Raw genomic sequence first — 10,430 nt, 5'->3', positions numbered from 1 at the left:
ATTATGTGTACGGTTAGCTGAGGTTTGCCCAGTGCATCCATCTGTATAAATCACACATGTATCCACATACAGACCATTGCCACGGCAGCGGAAAGTTGCTTTAAGCTCTTTCCATCAATCCTTGCTCTCCCTCTGCACAGCCTGAGGCAGCACCTGTTCTGGTCTTTAGTATCAGAGAGTAGGTCTGTCTCTTCTAAAATTTGCTATAAATGAAATCACACTATATGTATTTGTTTGTATCTAGCTTTTTTTTTTTTCAAAAAACGTGTTTTCGAGTGTTTTCTATAGATGTTGCTTGTATTTTTTCCCCTCTCTTTTCCTCCTTTTCTTCACCTGCATCCCACTCCTTCTCCCTCTCTCTCTCTCTCTTTTTTTTTTTTTTTTGAGTAGTTAATATTCCATTGCACGAAAATACCACAATTTATTTCTCCATTCCCCTGCTGATGGATATTTGGGCTGTTTCCAGTTTTTTGGCAATTATGATGAAAGCTGCTATAAATGTTTTTGTGTAAGCCTTTTTGTGGAACATGTTTTTATTTCTCTTGAGTAAATACCTAGGGGTGGAGGTGCTGAGTCACAGGATAAGTGCATGTTTACCTTCATAAGAAATTGCCAAACAGTATCCCAAAGAGATTCTACAGTTTTCCTGTTCCCACCAGGAACATCCTAACATTGGACATTTTAAGTCTTTTTTATTTAAATTATTTTTTTGTTTTGTTTTGTTTGTCTTTTGTTGTTGTTGTTGTTGCTATTTCTTGGGCCGCTCCCGAGGCATATGGAGGTTCCCAGGCTAGGGGTCGAATCGGAGCTGGAGCCACCGGCCTACGCCAGAGCCACAGCAACACGGGATCCGAGCCGCGTCTGCAACCTACACCACAGCTCACGGCAACGCCGGATCGTTAACCCACTGAGCAAGGGCAGGGATCGAACCCGAAACCTCATGGTTCCTAGTCAGATTCGGTAACCACTGCGCCACAACGGGAACTCCTATTTTAATTATTTTAGTGAGTAAGATGTGGCATTCTAGTTTTTTTTAAAACCAGCTTTGATGTGTGATTTACATACAATAAAATGGACCCATTGTTAAGTGTATAATTTGGTGAGTCGTAACAAATGTTTACAACTGTATAACTATCAGCCCTAATCAAGTTATAGAATATTTCCTTCGCCTCAGAAAATTCCATCATGTTCCTTTACAGCCAGTTACACCCCACTTCTGTCCCAGGTAACCACTAAACTTATTTCTACTATTTTTGATTTGTTTTTCCTGTTATAGAATTTCATATAAACGGGGCCATATACTAGATACTCTTTGGGGGGGGGGTATGGCTTCTTTAATTCAGCATAATTCCTTAAAGAGTCCTTTATATTTTGTGTCCAACATCAATATTTTCTTTTTTTTTTTAATTGCTGAATGGTGTTCCATTGTGGCTGTACCACAGCTTGTTTACCCAGTCTCCTGATGTTAGACATCTGGTTTGTTTTTATTCTTTGGCTATTATGAATAAACCTTCCATGAATATTTTTATACAAATATGTTTGATATATATTTTTATTTCTCTTGGATAAATTCCTAGGAGTGGAAGGGCTGAACCATATGATGATAGGTGTATGTTTAACTTTTTAAGAAATCACCAAACTGCTTTCCAAAGAGGTGGAATCATTTCACATTTTCACCAGCAGTGTAAGAGAGTTTCAACTGCTTCATATCCTAACACTTGGCATGATTCATCTTTTTATATTTTAGCTAGCCTAATAGGCGTGTAGTGGTATCTCATGGTGGTTTTTGTCTTTTCCTAATTATGAATGATGTTGATCAGCTTTTCATGCACTAATGTCTTTGTGAAACGTCTCTTCAAGCATTTCACCTATTTTTATGGGTTATCTTCTTATTACTGAGTTGCAAGAGATATTTATATATTCTCTTTACAAATGACTTGTCAAATATTTTCTCCCGATGTGTAACATGCCTTATCATTTACTTAATTGGTTCTCTTAATATGCCAATTTTAATTTTATGAAATCTACTTTTATTAATCTTTTCTTTTATGGCTAATGCGATTTTTTAAATGATTTTTATTTTTTCCATTACAGATGATTTACAGTATTCTGTCAATTTCTACTGTACAGCAAAGTGACCCAGTTATGTGTATATATATATATACTTTTCCCTCACATTGTCCTCCATCATGTTCCATCACAAGTGACTGGACAGAGTTCCCTGTGCTATACAGAAGGAGGTTAATGCTATTCTTTTTTCAGCTGAGAAATCTTTGCCCCTCCAAGATCATGAAGATATTTTCCTGTTTTATTCTAGAAGCTCTATAATTTTAGTTTTTATATTTAGGTCTTGTTCCATCTTGAATTAATTTGTGTGTATAGCTTGAGATAGAGGTCAAGATATACACTCTTTCCCATGTGGATATTGAACTGTTCCCACACTATTTTTGAAGAGTCTTTCCTTTTATCATTGATTTCTTTGGATGCCTTTGTAAAAACAAAATCAGTTGACTAGCTAATATTGAGTTTTTTTCTGACTCTGCTTCATTCCATCTGTCTGTCCATCTTTGTGCCATAGGATACTGTCTTAATTACTATATCTTCACAGTAACTACTGAAATCAGGCACTGTTAAGTCCTCCAAATTAATTCTTTTTTCCGATAATTTTTTCCTTTTTTTTTTTTTTTTTTTTTTTTTGCTATTCAGTGTCATTTACATGTCCATGTCCATTTTAGCATCCGCTTCTCAGTTTTTACAAAAAAAAACATGCAGGAACTTTGAGACTTCATTGACTGTTTATCAATTTGGGGAGAATGTGTGGTATTGAATCTTCCAGTCCATGAACATTGATAACTCTCCATTCATTCTGGTTTTTCAAGTTCTCTGGGCAATAGTTTATAATCTTATAAGTAGAGATTTCACACAAACTTTGTTAAATTTATTCCCAGGTAGTCTCTGTTATTTGATGGTCTTGTAAGAGGTATTTCTTGAACTTCATTTTTCAATTTTTTTGTAGCTAGTATGTAGAGATACAACTGATTATTTGTATATCAATCTTGTATCTTGTGGCCTTGATAAGTTTTTTTGTGTTTTGTGGGGGAGGGGGGTGGTGGTGGTTAGGGCTTCACCTGAGGCATATGGAAGTTCCCAGGCTAGGGGTCGAATTGGAGCTGCAGCTGTTGGCTCAGGACCTGAGCTGCATCTGTGACCTACACCACAGCTCACAGCAACAATAGATCCTTAACCTACTGAGCGAGGCCAGGGATCGAACCCACATACCCACATCCTTGTGGATACTAGTCAGATTCGTTTTCCCTGTACCACAATGGGAATTCTGATAAGTTTTTTGGGGTTTTTTTTTTTTTTTTTAGTAAAAGTAAAGTTTTTTTTTTTCTGGTAAATTCCTTAAGCATCTCTACATATACACTTCTTTTCTAATCTTTGTATTGCCATTTATTGTCTTATTTCACTGCCAGTGACCGCCAGTAAAATGTTGAATACAAGTGGTGAGAGTCACCACCCAGTCTTATTCCTGATTTTAGAGAGAGAATTTGGTCTCTCACCTTTAAGCATGTTGTTAGTTGAAGGATTTTCATAAGACAACTTTATCAAAGTTTGAAGTTTCCTTCAATTCCTAGTCTGCCAGAAGTTGTTTTAAATTATTTTTACTTATTTATTTATTAAAAAAAAATTTTTTTTGGCTTTTTAGGGCCACACCCGTGGCATATGGAGGTTCCCAGGCTAGGAGTCCAATCAGAGCTATAGCTGCTGGCCTACATCACAGCCACAGCAACGGAGGATCCTTAACCGACTGAGTGAGGCCAGGTATCAAACCCGAAACCTTATGGGTACTAGTCGGATTCATTTCCGTTGTACCACAACAGGAACTCTAGAAATTTTCATTTTAAACTGCTGTCGGATTTCAACAATTTTTCTTGCATCTATTGAGATAATTGAATGGTTTTTCCTCCTTTATTCTGTGAATATGATGAACTGTATTAATTGGTTTCCAAAATGTTAAACTTACTTAACATTAGTGTGATAACCCCCATTTAGTCATGATACATTATCTTCTTTATGTATGGCTAGATATGATTTGCCAATACTGCCCGTTCAATTTGTTAAGAATTGTTGCATTTAAATTCATGAGGGTTCTTGGTCTGCGATTTCACCTCTTTGTAGTTTACTTGTTTCCTCCTCCTCTTTGGAAAGAGTTTGTGTAAGATTGATATTTATTCCTTAAATGTTTGAAGTAAATCACAGAAGAAACCATTTGAGCCTAGAGTTTTCTTTAGGGAAAATTTAAATTATGAATTAAATTTTTAAAATGTATATAGTGCTATAGAGTTTTTCAATTATTTTGTATTTGTTCTACAACTTTTGTCTTTCAAAGAATTCTTCCATTTCATCTAGATTGTTGAATTTGGTTGGTATAACTTTGTTCACAATATTCCTTCATTATCCTTCACTGTCTGTAGGATCCATAATTATAGCCCCTCTTTCATTCCTAATATTTTTTTTTTTTTTTTTGTCTTTTTTGCCTTTTTGCCTTTTCTACAGCCGTTCCCATGGCACATGGAGGTTCCCAGGCTAGGGGTCTAATTGGAGCTGCAGCCACTGGCCTACACCAGAGCCAAAGCAACTCGGGATCCAAGCTGCATCTTTGATCTACACCACAGCTCACAGCAACAACGGATCCTTAACCCACTGAGCAAGGCCAGGGATCAAACCGCAACCTTATGGTTCCTAGTGGGATTCGTTAACCACTGAGCCATGATGGGAACTCCCTTAATATTGTTAATGTATGTCTTCTCCCCTTGTATCTCTTCATCGATTTTGCCAGGAGTTTATGTATTTTATTTACAATTTCAAAGAACTAACTTTTAGCCCTGTTGATTTTCCTTATTGTTTGTTTCCTATTTTACTGATCTTGGCTTTAATCTTTACTGTTTTCTTCCTTCAACTTGTTCTGTGTTTGTATTTCTTTTCTTTTCCTAGCCTCTTAAGCTAGAAACATAAATCAATGATTTAAAAAGTTTCTTCTTTTTTATTTTTTATTTTATTTTTTTTTTGGCCATACTCACAGAATTTCCCAGGCCATGGATCGAACCCATGACACAGCTATATCCAGAGCCATAGGAGAGACAGTGCCAGCTCCTTAATCTGCTGATGCTTGAGGGAACTCCTTTTTTTTTTTTTTTTTTTTAATATAGCCATTTAAAGCTCTCAATTTCCTTCTAAACACTGCTCAATCTGCATCCAACCAATGTTGCTATGTTGTGCTTCCAGCACCGGTTCAGGGTGAAATTCACCTGTTGTCGGGTACAGTATTGTCACATCATTAGGTCAAATCGGTTGACAGTATTGTTCAAATGTCTATATCCTTACTGCTTTTCTGTTTACTTATTCTTTCAAATACTGAGAGACAGATGCTGTTTTTAGGCTTTGTCATTGTTGGCCTAGAATTAGCTCAGAGTCAGCTCACTTGCCCTCATAGGTTCTTGCCTGTATTTCCAGCCAAGCACTCAAGGGAACGTTCCTGATTTCTGGAGCTCTTCTGCTATAGAGCTTTCTTCTGCCCTGTACCCTGTCTGGTGCCCAATTCCAGCTGCCTTGGCAGCCCTGAACTCTGACGTCTATGCCTTCCACCCTGTGGGACTACTGCTCTCTGCCTGGGCCCCACTTCTCTGTGAGGTGGTTTGGAAAGTGTTCTGGGCAGGAAGCTTAAGTGGATCTGCAGCTCATCGCCCATGTACTGAGTACAGCCTGTGGCAGCTAGCTGCAGTAACTGTCTGTTGAATGCATGAAAAAATTCAGTAGGATGCCCCCAATGACTCTTTGTTTGTTTTTTGGTCTTTTTAGGGCCACACCTGAGGCATATGGAGGTCCCCAGTCTAGGGGTCAAAACTGAGCTGTAGCCATTGGCCTACACCACAGCCACAGCAACACCTCATCCGAGGAGAGTCTGTGACTTACACCACAGCTCACGGCAATGCCGGATCCTTAACCCACTGAGCAAGGCCAGAATTGAACCCGTGTCCTCATGGGGTTAGGCTTGTTGTGGGCATTTAGAGGTTTGTGTAATTCAGAAAAAGACACGACTATCGGATTACAAATCTGGGTAAAATCATCATGTGGAGATTCTTTTTTTTTTTTTTTTTTTTTTTTTTTCCTACTTTTTATGGCTGCACCTGCAGCACATGGAAGTTCCCAGGCCAGGGGTTGAATTGGAGCTACAGCTGCTGGACTATGCCACAGCCACAGCAATATCAGATCTGAGCCACATCTGTGACCTACACCACAGCTTGTAGCAATACCGGATCCTTAACCCACTGAATGAGGCCAGGGATGGAACCTGTATCCTTATAGATACTAGACAGGTTTCTAACCTGCTGAGCCATAGCGGGAACTCCATGTGGAGATTCTTTCTTCCTTTCATATGGAAAACTCTGCTTTACTGCAAGGGACAGTCAGGAGCAATGGAGTTGGCTTAGGGCAGTGGTATTCAAATATTTTGACCCTCCCATTAATAAAAAAATATTGGAATCATTTCTTTGATCTCCTAATATAGATAAGTTTTTAATGTATTAATTATTTCCTCTGTTGCTCTTATTGGCTAATGTCTCAAAGTAAAATTGCACTTTGGGTCACATTGATTTGATCATTAAGGATAATAAATATAAAAACTCATTTTTCAAGTCATATTCTTTGTCATTCCAAACCGTTTTGGCTAACTTCATGTCAGATCTGATCAGGTGAAAATAAAGTGTGACCTCGAATGAATAAAACACAATAAGAAGATATTTTAATATTTGAAAGTTCGTTCCTCCCTATGAAGGGTTTAGCTGGGCACCTGTTTTGGAGACCTTGGGTTTAGGGAAAATGGCCCTGGGAGGTGAGCGGCCTGGTGAAGGGTTGGCATCTGGCTTCCTTCTGGAAGACTCCAGCCTTCACAGCAGGAAGCATACTCCTGTCTTCAGGTCCAGCACTGTTCTCTCTAGCCCCTCATCATATCTAGTGATGAGACAGTCAGGATGGGGGAAGCCTGGCAGCCCTAAGCTTTGTCACTCCCTTGCTCTGGGACTTGGAGCAAGCGTGTTTCTGTGGACCTTGGCTTTCTCAAGCCCCATGGAATTCCCAGTCCCACCCTTCCGTAAAAAGTACCTCTGTATAGCTGGCTTCCCTTAGTCCTGGGTTCGAATCCACATAACCCTTCCATGGCCTTGAGCAAACTACTTTGCTTTTTTAAGCCCTGTTTTCTGACCTATAAAATGTAAGTACATTTCATCTATAAGGATTAAATGAGATACTATACATAAATTGAAAAAAACATATTTCTCTTTTTTACTTCTTACATTTGTGTTTTCCCAATTTTATACAGGGCACCTGAATTCTCTGGGGACTTCTCCCCCTCCCTCCTCTCCCACCCAATCTCTGTGATCTGGAAGCAGTGGGTTAGGGTGGAGGCCCTAGGTCTGCCTTTTTCTGGGCCACCAGGTGGCCGTCCCTGCTGAGGGCACTGCACCAGCCTTTGCTCCTCCCCCACCACATCAAACACAGACCCTTCACTTTGAAGCTTTCAAAAGAAAACAAAAGGACTGGACAGGTGAAGGCCAGGAAAACAAATCCCCAGGGAGGCTGCTCAGCATGCTGCCTGCCTCTGTGTCCAGGCAGCTCCTTGCCAGCCCAGCCTGCCCTGTTGGAAAGTATGGGGTGGTCAGATCATGTTTGTCAGCTCTTTGCTCTCCTCTCCTGTGGCTCTGTTTTAACAGGTGTGTCCAGGGTTGGCACAGCAGATGTTGCCAGCTCAGCCCTGGACACGGAGCAGGAGGTAGGCCTGGTGGTTCTGCCCAGCCCCTGTTCTACCCCAGCTGGAGGACGCTGGAGTTGCCAGGCAGGAAGGGTGGGCAGGTTAGGGATCTTTAGAGGTGCTCAAGGACATGTCCCCAGCCTGTGGCCTCCAGGAAGCCCCTTGCTCTGCTTAGGAGAAGGCCCAGGGCTCCTCAAGGCTTTTCACATCTGGTGGAGATTAAAACCACCCAGTGGCAAGGGCCATGATTCTAATCCAGTGACTGCATCCCACCACTGCCACCATCACCTCTCAGTCTGGATTCAGACTTTACTGCCATGGCACTGACAAGTTCACAAAAAGCAACTAAGCAGGACAGGAGGAAGAGTACTTGGTGACAATTGTAGGACAGGAGTTCCCTGGTGGCTCAGGGGGTTAAGGGGTGCAGCAAAAAAAATTGTAGGACAGAGGAATTGGTCACATCCAATGACTCCCAGATAGTCATGACTGGGCCTTTTTTTTTTTCTGATGAAGAAACTGAAGGTTTCAGAAGGGCGGTCCTGGGCCGATGGTGCCCCCATAAATGGAGGACCCAATAGGAAACCAGCATGGCCCACCCCCATCCCATGTCCAGGGAGGGACTCTATTGTAAAGTCAACCCAATCTCCCCACTGGATGTAGATCCATTCTGCAAAGTTTAATCGGAGAACAACTTTTTTTTTTTTTTTTTGCTTTTTAGGGTCACCCCCGCAGCATATGGAGGTTCCCAGGCTAGGGGTTGAATTGGAGCTGTAGCCACTGTCCTACACCACAGCCACAGCAACATCAGATCCAAGCTGCATCTGCAACCTATACTACAGTTCACAACAATGCTGGATCCTTAACCCACTGAGCGAGGCCAGGGATCAAACCTGTGTATTCATGGATGCTAGTCAGATTCATTTCCACTGAGCCACGACAGCTTCTTTTTTTTTTTTTTTTTTTAAGGAAATTTCTTTTTATTTTTTTTTTAATTTTTATTTATTTATTTATTTATTTTTGTCTTTTGTCTTTTGTTGTTGTTGTTGCTATTTCTTGGGCCGCTCCCGCGGCATATGGAGGTTCCCAGGCTAGGGGTTGAATCGGAGCTGTAGCCACCGGCCTACGCCAGAGCCACAGCAACGCGGGATCCGAGCCGCGTCTGCAACCTACACCACAGCTCACGGCAACGCCGGATCGTTAACCCACTGAGCAAGGGCAGGGACCGAACCCGCAACCTCATGGTTCCTAGTCGGATTCGTTAACCACTGCGCCACGACGGGAACTCCCACGACAGCTTCTGACTGCCTATCCCACCAACCCCTGTGGTCAGCTCTTGGGATTTGCGGCAATACCTACAGCGGTCCAGATGACCTAAAGGGCCATTTTAGTACCAGGGGCTGTTTGAGGATATGAGACACAGAGATGGATTGGGGGCACTTTGTGGGGAACATGTAGTCATTGCTGTTCAGTGGTTCTAACCAACAGCAAACTGCAGTTGTTGTAAAACCAGAGATGTGAGAAATTGCGTTCCCCAGGAATGGAAACGCTGCTTCCAGTCAGGCAACAAACCTCTCAACCCCTCTCAGCCTTTGCTTTCTCACTTTATTTTTTATTTTTTTTGTCTTTTTAGGGCCGCACCTGAGTGAGGCCAGGGATCAAACCTGTGTCCTTATGGATACTAGTCAGCTTCGTTGCCACTGAGTCACGGCGGGAAGTCCTGGTTCCTCACTTGAAAAGTAAAGAGTAAAGGGAGCCCTCCTTCGTGTTGGTGGGAATGTAAATTAGTACAAACACTATGGAAAACAGTATGGAGCTTCCTCAGAAAACTAAAGACAGAATTACCATATGACCCAGCAATCCCACTCCTGGGCATAAGTCCAGACAAAACTACAATTCAAAAAGATACATGCACCCCTATGTTCATAGCAGCACTATTCACAAGATACAGAAACAGCCTAAATGCCCACTGAGAGATGAGTGGATTAAGAAGATATGGTACATATACACAACAGAATACTACTCAGCCGTAAAAAGGAATGAAATAATGCCATTTGCAGCAACATGGATGCAACTTGAGGTTCTCATAAAGAGAAAGACAAATATGAAATGATATCACATATATGTAGAATATAAAATAGGGCACAAATGAACCTATCTATGATACAGATTCACAGACATAGAGAACAGACTTGTAGTTGCCAAGGGGGAGCGGGGAGGGAGTAGGATGGATGGGGAGTTTGGGGTTGGTAGATGCAAACTATTACAATCAGAATGGGTAAGCAATGAGGTCTTACTGTGAGGCACAGGGAACTATATCCAATTTCTTGGCATAGAACATGATGGAAGATAACATGGGAAAAAAGACTGTATATGTATATTTACATATATATTTATATATATTTATGTATATATATATGTACTTTGCTGTACAGCAGAAGCTGGCACAACATTGTAAATCAACTACATTTTAATAAAAACATATAGAAAAAATTGGAGTGGATAAGTAATGAGATCCTGCTGTATAGCACTGGGAACTATATCTAGTCACTTATGATGGAGCATAATGAGAGAAAAAAATGTATATGTGTGTGTGACTGGGTCACTTTGCTGTACAGTAGAA

Source organism: Sus scrofa, chromosome 14 (assembly GCF_054392235.1).
Source record: "Sus scrofa isolate SSC_HxYL_T2T_F1_AM1 chromosome 14, Sscrofa_HxYL_maternal_Yorkshire_Landrace_v2.0, whole genome shotgun sequence".
In the NCBI taxonomy this organism is placed as follows: domain Eukaryota; kingdom Metazoa; phylum Chordata; class Mammalia; order Artiodactyla; family Suidae; genus Sus; species Sus scrofa.
Note: the sequence above shows the minus strand (reverse complement) of the source record.